The sequence below is a fragment of the Arachis hypogaea genome, chromosome 12 (genome assembly GCF_003086295.3).
Source record: "Arachis hypogaea cultivar Tifrunner chromosome 12, arahy.Tifrunner.gnm2.J5K5, whole genome shotgun sequence".
Classification (NCBI taxonomy): Eukaryota; Viridiplantae; Streptophyta; class Magnoliopsida; order Fabales; family Fabaceae; genus Arachis; species Arachis hypogaea.
This window is the reverse complement of record NC_092047.1, coordinates 114772315-114787395: the sequence shown is the minus strand read 5'-3', so window position 1 is coordinate 114787395 and position 15081 is coordinate 114772315.

The following is a 15081-nucleotide window of genomic DNA, read 5'->3' as shown; positions in this document are numbered from 1 at the left end:
TCTTAAAATATTTATATAATAAATATAAAAATATATATAGGTTTTTTTATTATGTATAAAGCATCTTTACACCTACTTTAGAATAAAAAAATTAAATCCTTAATAATGTAGTTGTGGTACAAAGATTTTCCTTTAAGAAATGCATGGCTTTGAAGTCTAACAGGCTTCACCTTTGCATCAATCAAGTACATATCAAAGACAAAGGAAGCAGCATATGCAATAATGAATATGTCATGGTTGTTGTTTGGTAGAGTAATTAGTTCCCTACTTATGAAATTGATTATAAAATAATCAAACCCACCGAACTTGGTACAATGCATTTGTGTCAACATCTGCTGATTAATCTCAAAGATTCTTCCTTGACCAAACAAATGTTGAAAAATAAGTTATTTTCGTTGTTGAAAAGGATGAAAAATCTCCTTAAAAAATATTTGTTGAGTTATTATACTTTATATACTCTTACTAAAAAAATAATTACAATAGTAAGTCTATGATTGATAAAGAAATAATCTAAGTAATATATAGAACATAGAATTCAGAGAGGGAGAGAAATAAGTTTTCTCATTATTGAAAAGGATAAAAAATTCCCTTAAAAAATATTTGTTGAGTTATTACACCTTATATACTATGTACTCTTTATGTACTCTCATTAAAAAAATAATTATAATAATAAATCTATTATTGATAAAGAAATAATCTAAGTAACATATAGAACATAAAATTATGGAGTTAAAATAAACGAACTAATATGTAGTTAGCAATTTCATCAATAATGAAATTATTCCTTGAAATTTTAAAATTTGAGAGTCATGGTTAAATGGGAAAATAAGAACGGCAAAGCAAACGACACACTCATTCCATCTCTCTCTTCCTTTTTTATTGACTAAAGAAAATTAATTTGCTATAACTGTAGCGTTAATTTACGGATGAGGTTGGATAGATTAATAAGTAATTTTTTTTAATTTTTAATTTATAAAAAGTTATAATATTAATATTTATATAATTTTTAAAATTAAAGTATAACTTTTTTAAAAATTATTTAAGTGTTTATAAAAAAATTAAAAAAATAACTTCTTTTATAATAAAAAATTTTTTATTATAAAAGAAGTTATAATGTACTTATTAGATAATTTTTGTTTAACATTTTGATTGGAAAATTTCTTTATCTTGACATAATGTACTCCAAGAAAACATAATGTACTCCAAGTATAAAGTTTTTTTATACAATAAAAATATATATATTTTAAAAAAAAGTTTTTTTTATCATTTTTTTAAATAAATTTTTTTAAAATTAAAAAATTAAATATAAAATAATTTATATTTTATAAATTATTTTTAATATAAATATTTATTATTTAATTTTTTTAAAAAATTTAATTAAATTATTTACTCAAACTAAACCTTAATACTTCATAATAAAAGATATTATGAAAATTAGTCTTACAAAAATAAAAATAAAAAACTCTCATCAATTTAAATTAAAAAAATCTCATTAATGCAACAAAGCGTACTTTACTTAAAAGGATAACAATCTTTGAATCAATCAAATATTAATGAAAAGATATTTATATCACATGTGAATAAAATTCATTGAGAACTAACTTTATTGCAATTTACCTAATATAAAATGAACATGATGCATGCATCTTGCATGGTATATACATCAATACAATATATAGCACCATCATTGTCGAGTTGAATATAGGATTGTATACAACTACATTTGCCTAATTTCCGTAAGATATTTTATGTGTTGTAATTTGGGTTGGTTGAGTGAATAATTTATTCGTCTGGTTAAATAAGTATTAAGAATTTAATTATATTAAATCTATTAATTAGTAATAATTTTTTTAAATGAGATTTTAATCTATGAAAATTAGTCTTTAACATAGTTATTAAAAATCAGTTAAACGAATTGATTTGACTAAATAACCCATAAACTAAATTTTAAACCAATTCAATTCATCATTCTGACCATTTAAAAAAGAAACGATTAAAACTAATCAAAATCGATACAAATTGATTAGGAGTGCAAATCAACAATTAACAAAAAAAACTGCTCTTTAGATCTTTTTGCATTAGGCCAAGCTGTTTTTTGTTATATTTATTTTTTGTATATAATATATAAAAAAATTATATTTTTAAAGTTTATATTTATTAATTATAATTTAAACCGTTTAACTAATAATTTATTGACTAAATCAATAATTTAATTAGTTTGATTATTAATTTAGTTATGATAACTATGATCTTTAGTCTATCAAACTAAACAATATCACAAAAAAAAAAAAAAACTATTCATCAAGAAATAGTAAAATACAATTCAGACCCAATCATGTTTCAGAGATTGAATCATTACAATTAAAAGAAGGTCTGACTTTTTCCTCTTAGGGAAGTTTGTTTTGCTATTAAGGTTGCTTGGGGAAAATCTTGTTCGGAGGACTATCCAAATCTCTGATCTTCAGAGTGAATATGTTTCACTCTTATGGGAAGAAATAATTAGACTTAACTTGATATAAATTATGCTTAATTTGGTATTAAATACGTTTTACTTTCATTATATGTAATGACTAATCTATTTATTTGCGTGTTGCATTGGAGAAAAAGTTTATATACATCAAATTATTAATATTTAAAAGTTTTTAAGATTAGTTTTGTTCATACCCTAACCCAACGCTAAGACTCAGGTTCAAACGAAAGGCCCAATCCAAAGGATTGAGCCTCACCCTAACGCCGACCTTTGTCATGCAAAGTCGGTTCTTGCCACGACTTGTTCTAAAGAAGTCGAGAACGGAGATTAGCTGGCAGATAAGCACTCACTCAAATGAGTAACTGACCCTAAAATCTCTCTACCCACTTCCAGGAGCCATATCCCAACTTCCCTAAGATAAATGGGCGGTTATTCCTCCTTAAATGGTGGAACTACTCCAACGGTGGTTATGGGTTCACCACTATAAATATACTGACACTCCTCAGGTATCACTAAGCCCAATACTCTCTAGACCTGTTTTACTCCTTTGCTGACTTAGGCATCAGAGTGTTCTTGTAGGTACCACCCCCCATTCTCTCACACACAAGTCGGACGGAGGCCTTGGATCGCAAACCTGCTCAAAGGCTTCCTTCTTCAGACGATTGGGCCAACCCAACTAATCCAATCCAATAATCTCCGGTTACCCATCGTAACATTGGCGCCGTTGCCGGGGACCCGAGAGATCAGCCAGTAATGGCGGATATGTCACATGAAGACGATCATGTAGCGTCAGATTACGAACAAGAGAATCTAGATACCGGAAACAATGACGCAGATCTAACTCATCACCAGGGAACCAATGACCAACATAGGAAAGGCACCTCCGGATTAAAAAATCCGAAGATGAACTCCTCGGAGGGGCGTGAATCGGGAAAGGATAGACCACCCCATGCGACTGAACTAATGGGACTAGTCCATGGCCACCAAGGTCGTTTGGAACAGCTGGAACAGGAGCTGGAACGACAAAGGGAGGCAGAGAAGAACCTAAGGGAGGAGATGGCGTGACGAAAAGAGTTAGAGGAAAAACTCTTAAGATTAAAATCTTCCCTCCGAGGTCGGAACTCCCGTAGCGATCGAGAAGAGTCGCCCCTGGGAGGAGAGGACCCATTCAGTGAGAACATAATGAGGGCAAAAGTTCCAAGAAACTTCAAAAGCCCTGATATGAACCTCTATGATGGAACCACGAACCCGAAGCATCATTTAAGCAATTTCAAAAGTCGGATGTATCTGGCTGACGCTTCTGATGCAACGCGCTGCAAGGCTTTCTCGACCACCCTATCAAAAGCGGCAATGAAGTGGTTCGATAGCCTCCCTCCAAGGTCGGTCACCAACTTTGAGGACCTCTCAAGAAAGTTCTTAATGAGGTTCTCCATCCAGAAGGATAAAGTAAAGCATGCACCGAGCCTCCTGGGAATAAAGCAGGAGGTCGGAGAACCTCTACGGGACTATATGGAAAGGTTCAACAAAGCATGCTTGGAGATTCAAGACCTACCCACTGAGGCAGTCATTATGGGGCTAGTAAATGGGCTTAGAGAAGGTCCCTTCTCGCAATCCATATCAAAAAGGCACCCCACCTCCTTAAGTGATGTACAAGAGAGAGCTGAAAAGTACATCAACATGGAGGAGAATGCCAGACTACGAGAGCCGAGTTGGCGACCCGGGCACCCCCACTTGATAAAAGAGAAAGAAAGAGAGCCCAAGAAAAAAGAAGAGCTCGGTCTCGACAGACCGAGAAAATATCACTCTTATACTCCTCTAAAGGTTTCTATAGTGGATGTATACAGAGAAATCTGCAATACTGAAAGACTGCCACCTCCCAGGCCCATTAAAAATAAAAGGGGAGGAAGTCGCAGCGATTACTGTGAGTACCATAAGATTTATGGTCACTCAACAAATGATTGCTACGACCTAAAATATGTCATAGAAAAGCTGGCCAGAGAAGGCCGACTTGACAGATATCTCATGGAAAGGTCGGACAATCATGGGAAGAGAAAGCGAGATGACGGGGACAGAATAGACCCACCACCACAAACCCCCGAGAGACACATACATATGATCTCGGGAGAATTTGCGGGAGGAGGACTCACCAAGTCATCTCGCAAGAGACACCTCAAAAGCGAGTCTACCAGGTCGGGAGCGAATCACCCGACCTCCCTACTATCTCATTTACAAAGGAGGATGGGCAAGGAGTAATCCCTGGACACGATGATCCAGTAGTGATAACCATGATCCTAGTCAATGCCGATCTCCACAGAACTCTAGTAGATCAAGGAAGTTCAGCAGACATCCTTTTCAAGCCCGTGTTCAACAAACTAGGGTTGAATGAAAGGGTGTTAAGAGCCTACCCCGATACCCTGTACGGGCTAGGCGACACGCCGATAAAACCACTAGAATTCCTACCCCTCCACACTACCTTTGGAAAAGGGGGAAAAATCCAAAACTCTGAGCATAGACTTTATAGTCATCGACATGGGGTCAGCATATAATGCCCTAATCGGCAGAGCTACCCTAAATCGACTCGGAGCGGTGGTGTCTACCCCTCATCTTTGCATGAAATTTTCGACATCTGCGGGATAACAACGGTACAGGGAGATCAGAAATTGGCAAGAAAATGCTACAATGAAAGCCTGAACTTGAGGGAAAAAGGCAAAGAAGTCCACACCATATAGCTCGGTGGTGCAAGAGCCAAAGAAGAGCTGCGACCACAGCCAGGAGGAAAAACTGAGAAAATACAGGTCGGCAAAGAGGAAGGGAAAAATACCAACATAAGGGCCAACCTAGAGGAAGTCTTAAAGCAAAGGTTGACCAAGCTCTTAAGAGACAATTCTGACCTCTTTGCCTGGAAAGCCTTCGACATGCCAGGGATAGACCCCGAGCTTATGTCCCACAGGCTCTCAATATATCCAGGGTCCCGACCTGTACAACAACGAAGGCGTAAGCTCGGCCCGGAATGAACCCAAGCGGTGGAGGAGCAGGTACAAGCATTCCTAGAAGCCGGCTTCATCAGAGAAGTTAAATATTCAACATGGCTAGCGAATGTAGTGCTAGTCAAGAAGCAAAACGGCAAGTGGAGGATGTGCGTTGACTACACCGACCTGAATAATGCATGTCTCAAAGACCTTTTTCCACTCCCAAGCATTGATGCTCTAGTGGACTCTAGCTCGGGATATCAATACTTGTCGTTCATGGATGCCTACTCGGGATACAACCAAATCCCGATGTACAAGCCGGACTAAGAGAAAACATCATTCATCACGCCCAGAGCAAATTACTACAACATGATCATGCCATTCGGATTAAAAAACGCAGGGGCCACATACCAAAGGCTGATGAACAAGGTGTTCGCTCCCCACCTCGGGAACTTAATGGAAGTCTACGTAGACGACATGCTAGTAAAAACCAAGGAAGAAGCCGACCTCTTGACAGACCTCTCGCAAGTCTTCGACACCATAAGGTTACACGGGATGAGGCTAAATCCCGCAAAGTGTGCCTTTGCGGTTGAGGCTGGAAAATTTCTAGGGTTTATGCTGACGCAAAAGGGAATCGAAGCAAACCCAGACAAGTGTAAAGCTATCCTGGAAATGAAAAGCCCAACTTGCTTAAGAGAGGTTCAACAACTGAATGGCCGACTTGCAGCCCTCTCCAGGTTCTTGGCAGGGTCAGCATTAAAATCCATTCCACTGTTCTCTCTACTAAGAAAGGGATGCCAGTTCGAATGGACTCCAGAATGCGAAGAAGCGTTCCAGGAGTTCAAAAGGTTCTTGAGCCAACCTCCAATCCTAACCTGACCTCTAGTTGGGGAAGTCCTCGTCCTATATTTGTCTGTACAGACAAAGCTGTCGCATCAGCCCTGATAAGAGAGGACGAGGTCGGACAGCACCCAGTGTACTTCATCAGCAGAGTTCTACAGGGCACCGAACTAAGGTACCACAAACTAGAGAAGTTTGCTTACTCCTTAGTAATAGCCTCACGGAGGTTACGACCTTACTTCCAAGCCCACACAATAAGAATCCAAACGAACCAACCCATGAAGCAAATCCTCCAAAAAACGGATGTTGCAGGGAGAATGGTTCAGTGGGCGATAGAGCTCTCCGAGTTCGACTTAAAGTACGAAAATCGGACTGCAATCAAAGCCCAATGCCTCACCGACTTCATAGCGGAGTACGCGGGAGACCAAGAGAAAAAGCCAACTATGTGGGAACTATACGTAGATGGATCCTCAAACAAGACAGGAAGCGGTGCAGGCATAATACTGGTTAATGAAAGGGGAACCCAAATAGAGGTCTCCCTTAAATTTGAATTCCCAGCTTCAAATAACCAGGCAAAATATGAAGCCCTGATTGCAGGATTGAAACTGGCAGAAGAAGTTGGCGCAACAAAAGTGATGATATTCAGTGACTTTCAAGTGGTGACCTCCCAGATAAATGGAGAGTATCAGGCTAAAGACCCAAATATGAAGAGATACTTGGAAAAAACTTTGGAACACCTTGGGCACTTTGCAGAAACCGAGGTCAGGCATATAACTCGGGATCTTAATAGCAGAGCAGACGCCCTCTCCAAGTTAGCAAGTACTAAACCAGGGGGGAATAATAGAAGCCTGATCCAGGAAACTCTCCGAGAATCCTCTGTGGTGAAAGCAGAGGACAAACAAGATGTCCTTGAAGTAACCGGGCTAAACCTCGGATGGATGAATCCCTTGGTCGAATACCTAAAATTCGACATCCTCCCCAAAGAGGAAAAAGAGGCCAAGAAAATCCGGAGGGAAGCACAATACTACACTCTGGTGAAAATTATCCTCTATAAAAGAGGAATATCAACGCCATTGCTGAAGTGCGTACCGACCTCAAGGACAACTGAAGTACTAGAAGAGGTTCATAATGGGATCTGTGGAAACCATCTCGGAGCTAGGTCGCTAGCCAGAAAAGTAATCCGAGCTGGGTTCTATTGGCCAACCTTGCAGAAAGATGCCACAAAATTTGTGAAAAAGTGCCAACCATGCCAAATGCATGCAAACTTCCACGTGGCTCCCCCCAAGGAGCTCATCAGTATAACTTCTCCATGGCCCTTCACAAAATGGGGAATGGATCTGTTAGGTCCTTTTTCCCAGGCCCCAGGACAAGTCAAATACTTAATTGTGAGAATAGACTACTTCACAAAGTGGATAGAAGCAGAACCATTAGCCACCATCACAGCCCAGAGAAGTCGGAGGTTCCTCTACAAAAATATCATCACAAGGTATGGGATACCCTATTCCATTACTACGGATAATGGAACCCAGTTCACCGACTCTACCTTTAGAAGCCTAGTGGCCAGTATGAAGATCAAACACCAGTTCACCTCGGTGGAACATCCACAAGCAAATGGACAAGCCAAGGCAGCTAACAAAGTCATACTGGCAGGACTAAAGAAAAGACTACAAGATGCAAAAGGAGCTTAGGCTGAGGAGCTCCCACAAGTGTTATGGGCTTATCGGACGACGCCACAATCTGCCACAGGAGAAACACCCTTCCGACTTGTCAATGGCGTAGAAGCCATGATACCAGTAGAAATCAGCGAACAAAGTCCAAGGGTGATCCTCCATGATGAGATTGGAAACATACAGGGGCACAAAGAGGAGCTTGAATTGCTCCCCGAAGTCCGAGAGCAAGCCCAGATAAGAGAAGCATCATTGAAACAAAGGATGACTACTAGGTACAACAAAAAAGTCATTCAAAGGAGTTTCACCCCAAACAATTTGGTTTTGATCAGAAACGACATTGGAGTCAACAAATCGGGGGAAGAAAAGCTCGCTGCCAATTGGAAGGGACCATACAAAATTAGTGAAGTCTTAGAAAAAGGTTATTATAAGGTGACCGACCTAAACGACACCGAGTTACCAAGGTCGTGACATCCTTGTAACATGAAAATGTACTATAGTTAAAAGCGAACTTTACTCCCTGATGTACTCTTTTCCCAACTTCATGATTTTTTTCCCAAAAGAAAAGGGTTTTTTCTGAAGGAGGGGGGTTTTAACGAGGCATCACAGTAGAGACTAAGGGAAAATAGACTATCGAAAACCCTTAGTAGCAGTAAAGTACATTCCCAAATAAATAAAGATCTTTTACGATATCTCTTATAAATTTCTTCTTGCTTTTTTTTCCTTCTACGAAACGCGCCGACTTAAGCTCGACAAAGCGTGAAAATCCCATGAACCGACCTAGATGGTCGTCAGGATAAAACGACGAGGTACAAGTCGGTGTAAAGAGGTTATAAAAATCGATCATGATAAAGTCGGAAAGTATCTAACTTACAAGTCGGAAAAATCGAGAAACAACGAAATGCATCGCGAAAATAACCTAAGTCATAAAGGCTCAATAAATCTAAAAATTGGGTATAAAGAATACAAAAAATAGACCAGAAAACCTATCGAAAGCACTAAGGCAAAAGCTGTCCCAAAGAAAAACTTAAGAGAAGGGGCAGTCAGCCAAGGAAAAGGGTTTTAAACGCAAAGATCAAAAAAAGTTTTTTTCTCTCGAAGCCTAAGACAGAAAAAGCATGCACACAACAGACAAGAGGTAACTTAAACCCTTATCCAAAAAAGGGTATTTTTTGTTAAACTTAAACACTTATCCAAAGAATGGTATTTTTTGTTAATGGCCATAAAAGGCCGAGGAAATGTCAGCAGAATACCACAAAGCCAGGAAAATAAATAGTTTAAAAAATAGGGGACCCACAGGTCGGGCACCCATATAGCCACAATCAATTTTTTGTTCAAAGAACATCACCACCAGAGCCGATGGGAGTAGTCCGAGCAGCACCAGAGTCAGGAAGAGTAGTCGGAGCGCCATCAGGACCAGGGAAAGAAGTATCCATAGGAGACAGAGAGGAGGTTCCGGGAGCCTTCGAGAAACTCGGAGCATCCTTTGGTCGGGGAGGAGACTCCATTATCCTCTGCCCCCGAGTCTTTAAATCTGACTCGGTGACATATTGGGGAGAAAGAGGAGAGACTATAGCCCCGTCAATGACGACCTTGTCCGGATCCAAGGGAGAGAGATCCAGGTCGAGAGCAAGAACTCTGACCTGTTCCTTAAAGATCCTCCATGCTTCCTCGGCCACGTCAGCAATGGAGTCCTCCAACTCGGTATAGGCATTACGAGCCGCCAACAAATCCTTCTTCACCGACACGAGGTCCTCAAACAAGCTCGAATAACTCTCCTGCGCCTTCAACCTCAGGCCCTCCTCCATGTTGCACTGGGCCTGCAACTTACTTTTCCTCTCCCGGAGACCATCCCTCTCCTCCTTCAATTTGGCGACCTCCTCCCTCAACCCCCTCTCCTGCTCCTGATATAAGAGAAGCCTCCCCTCCAACTCTTCAACTCTAGAGGATAAACCCAGAGAGCTAAGAGGAGTCTTCTCAAAAATATCAAGGAGCTTCGTGCACACCCCTACCGCCCTGATACTCTCCTGAGCCAGAATAATAAGGTGGTTCCGAACGGAAACATCGTCCATACCTATACGGGTATGAGGATAGATGTATTTCCAAATGAATTGAGGCGCATCCACCTTGGCATCACCCTCAAAAGAAGAGCTAGACTCTAAAGTCTTGCGCTTCTTCTTTTCTGGCTCAGGGGAGGATCGGGGAGGAGGAGACGGCAGAGAAGAGGCTGAGGAAGAAATGACAATGGGTTGGGTAGGGGTCCCCAAATTGCGAGAAGAGAGGGGAGGGGAAGGAAGGGAAGAACCAGCCGCCCTAGCGCCGCCGACCCTGGCGCGGGACCTCGCCTTGGTCTCCTGAACTCGCTGGTAAGACTCTCTGGAATTCTTCTTCGCCATCTCTGTAAAAAACAAATGAGGTAGTTAAAATCGGAAAAACAAGTCAGTAAAAATAAGTCGGAAATAAGGCTAAATAAAAGGCTACCTAGTTGTGTCTGGACAAAGGTCGGCGACCTCTGGAGAAATTTTTTGGTATCCGGATAGGGGGCCCTCCCCCATACTTCTCGGAGGAACCCCACAGCGGCCGCCTCCACCTCATCCAAATATTCCAAACTATATTTCTCACAGGGGGAGGCCTCTAACCAATACAGAGGGAAGCGAGGGGAAAGATTCTCATCCAGGAAAAAGGGGTGGTGACCCTCTACGGCTTGAACTTTGAAAAAATAATTTTTGAAGTCATGAAAGGATTCATCGAAAAGGGTGAAACTCTCTGACCTTGTATAGCTCGGAAAGACACCCACTGCTGCTTGTTATTTTGCCCACTAAAGGGCTTGGTTATGTGGAAAAGGAAAAAGAAAATCCTTAAAGCAGTTGGAAAGTCTAAAGCATGGCTGACAAACTGGTAAATTTTCAGAAAACCCCAGGAATTAGGGTGAAGCTGGGTAGGAGCAACACGACAATGACGTAAAACAGCAATCTCAAAATCAGAAAAAGGGAGAAAAACGCCCAGGCGAGTGATCATACTCTCATACATATAGAAAAAATGAGGGGTTGCCTCAGAAGCCCTCCCGAAACAAACCCGGTCTTCCGGACCCGGGGCAAGCAGTTCATACTTTAGCTCATTCTCATCAGAGGTACAGAGCTTATGATGAGTGCGAAGGTTGATGATAAAATCGGTATCAACAGAAGGTACTGAGTAAGAATTTCTATAGAAGACATTTTTTCCTAAAAAGGATTAGTGAAACCTACAAAGGGAAAAAAGAAAAAGAATAAAAAACAGGGTTTCTAAGGGGCCTGGAGTCAAATAGAAGCCTACAAGCCAACTCCTCTCTCTAAAATAAAAGCATGCAAATAGAAGCACTTTATAAAAAGAGAAGAGAGAAAAACTAACCTTCGCCTGAAAAAAGGTAGGGGCAGAGAAAGATGAATTCCTCCAAGTAAGAATTTCTTCCTAACAGAGGAGAAAAAGTTTGAAAATTTGCAGAAACGAAACAACGAAAGAGAGGAAAAGTATTTATAAACACGTTAGGGGCATAATGGTAAAAGTAGAAGCGGTCATTAATGGGTGCACCGTTACCAAGGTAATTAATCCCTACGTATAGATACACAAACCTCTAACGGACGCGACGTTTGATTAGACGCGACTGTGAAAATTCAAAAGTCACGAAAAGTCACGTCGGTTCCAAACGATCACATCGGTTCCTCTACAGGTCGGCTACGATCTCGAGTAGAATACTCGAACCCAAGTCTTGAAAGAAATTGGGCTCGAGTAGGGGCACTGTTCATACCCTGACCCAACGCTAAGGCCCAGGTTCAAACGAAAGGCCCAATCCAAAGGATTGAGCCTCACCCTAACGCCGACCTTTGTCCTGCAAAGTCGGTTCTTGCCACGACTTGCTCTAAAGAAGTCGGGAACGGAAATTAGCTGGCAGATAAGCACTCACTCAAATGAGTAACTGACCCTAAAATCTCTCCACCCACTTCTAGGAGCCATATCCCAACTTCCCTAAGATAAATGGGCGGTTATTCCTCCTTAAATGGTGGAACTACTCCAACGGTGGTTATAGGTTCATCACTATAAATACACTGACACTCCTTAGGTATCACTAAGCCCAATACTCTCTAGACCTGTTTTACTCCTTTGCTGACTTAGACATCGGAGTGTTCTTGCAGGTACCACCTCCCATTCTCTCACACACAAGTCGGACGGAGGCCCTGGATCGCAAACCTGCTCAAAGCCTTCCTTCTTCAGACGATTGGGCCAACCCAACTAATTCAATCCAATAATCTCCGGTTACCCATGTTACAAGTTTAATTATTTTAAAATACATTAACATTAGTTAAGTACGTAAAAGTCTTTTCATATTATTTAACCTAAAGTTGCATATAATTTATTCTAAAAATATGTTATTTTAGAATTTTGTTACATTCAAAACTCAATTTATTTGCATCTAGATATAATGACTTTTTTATGTATACCACACTTTCATAATCATAATATTTTAGGATAAAAGAAGTATTTTAGCGGCTAGAAATTAAAACTTTGTTACTTTGATTACTTTTGGATTTTACTTAAAAAACCCTACTATTGGTCAACATTCCAAGTTTACTTATAAAATATATTCCAATTCACGCATACTTTCCAATATTTAAAAATATCCGTTCCTTTATTTTCTATTATACATTAGAGTATGACAATTGTGATCAATTCCATTTAAAAAGTTTTTTATTTTTTATTTTTCATCTTTGGTTTGAATAGGTTTGGTTGTGTGATTTGTAGTACCTGATTGTTCCTTAATTAAAGGGACTGGTAACTTCACCTTCAAGAACTGAGCTTAGGATTAAGAAACATGTTATTCTTAATCGATTAATCGATTATGTTAGGTATACACTAATAATTTATTAAAATTAATTATTAATATAAAATATATATTAAAATATAAATATATTTGTAATTATTTTAATACGAATAATATTTTTTATTCTTAATTTGTGTAGAGCGGTTATTGTTGCTTTGCCTTTGTTGAGTTTAATTTTTCTTTATTTGTGTTTGTGTTCTCATCATGAAAGGTTGACCAAATTTTGATTTTTTTTTTATATATTTAGTGTAAAAAAATATGAAAGGTATTTTTTTAATCATTCTTAGTAAAACTTATTTTTCTTTGGAATTCTTAACTAGTATATTTGGAATACATATTAGCAAACACACAAATAAGAAAAAAGTGTTGGTAAATAGATTAAGAGTGCAAAAAAAAAAAATATTATTGATAGTAATAGACTAATTATCTTCATCATAATTTAAACGTACAAACATAATCTAATGATGTAGATCTAATAAGAGTAATGATGAAAATTATATATTAAAATTTTTTATTAATTAAACTTAATTACTAGCTAAAATAATTTGATGATGTAGTATATTTGTTAAATTTTTTTAGTAAGTAAAGTGTTAAATTTATTTTGATTCATCATAATCATAACACAACATCGAGTGAATCTACTAGAGTTTACTATTCATACACCCGTTAATATAAAACTAATCTTATACTAAAATCTAGCTAGATATGGGCACAAAAGTAATTAACTTTTAATTTTATTATAAAATAGCTTTTATATCTTTATAATATTATTACATGTTAGAGCTAGTGTACATAAAAATTAAAATGATTATCTCTATAATATATAATATATAAAAAATTGCAAAAATTACAAAGTGAGAATTTACAAATGTATATTTATAATAAGAATTTATTTTTTAGAATTTTGTGAAATATATTTATCATAAAAGATTTCAATTTTTTGATTTAATAAATAAATTTAATTTTCATCCATTTATAGTATAAAAGAGTTTTATGATAAAGTCATCTAATCATTATCACATCAACAAAAATAAGTTGATAATTTTGTACATGGTAAATATATTTAGATTAACAAAAATATTTGGGAACAAAAAATATTAATAAAAAATGATTAAAATTTATTTATTATTTTTGATTTTATTTAATATATTTTTTAATAATTAAATATTAAATAAGATAAGTGTAATAAATTGTTTAATGTTTTGTCTCTTTAAGTATTATTGTTAATAAATATATATTAAAATGAAATGTTAACAAATAGGAGTAAAATCCAAGAAACAATTAATAAAGAATAAAAGGGCAATTAAGAGTGGTGAAGTTGGGAGAAGGTAGTAGTAATTAATGAGAAATGAATGGGGAGTACTAAAATAAGAAAATTACCTTCCCGTTTGAATGGGAAAGGAGTAATCCCAAAAATGGAATAAAAGAAAGCTGTTTTGGACAACACAGAATGTAAAAGAGAGTGAATTTTCTCAATTTTTTTAAATTATTTTATAAAGTATGAGTTTTTATTATTTAATATTTTTTATATATTATTTTATTTTATTTAAAAAATATAAAATATAAAATTATATTAGGTTATGCTAAGTAACCAATAATTTTCTTGAACAACATGAATAATCACCAATCAAATTAAAACACACTGCACCTCTAAATTATCCACCTAAATCTTAATAGTAGAATAACTATCCGTACACCTAATCAAATGAACATCTAATATATCTATTATTCACATTATTTAATTCATTGTCTACTTATACCTTTTGAATTATATTTTATCAAATAATTTAAAAAATTGAGAAGTTCCATTGTGAAGTAAAACGGAGATTGTGAATTGCCATCAAGAAAGAAAGGCTTCTGCCACACACTAACGCACAAAACGCAACACTCCTACGTCACACATGTCTTTTCAATTCAAAATTTCTCTCCTTCTCTCTCTCTCTCTCCACACACCAACAACCATACAAAACAAAAACTTATCAAACATCCCACCAAAAATTCTAAGTTATTGGATCCGGGTTGCTATACTTTACTCATAGATTTCATCTTAGTTAACTATTAAATAATTATAACTTAATTGAAATACAAATATTAATGTTAATATTTTCTTTTGTTTTGCTTTTTATAGAGAAGGTGCTTTATTATCAATAATAGTGATTTTTTTTTCAAGACAATAAAACTGATTATAATTTTTTTTAACACATTCTTCTCTCAACCAATTAAAATTGTTGATCAATACAACTGTGTATCTTTTAAATATTACTTTTATTTAGTTTTTAA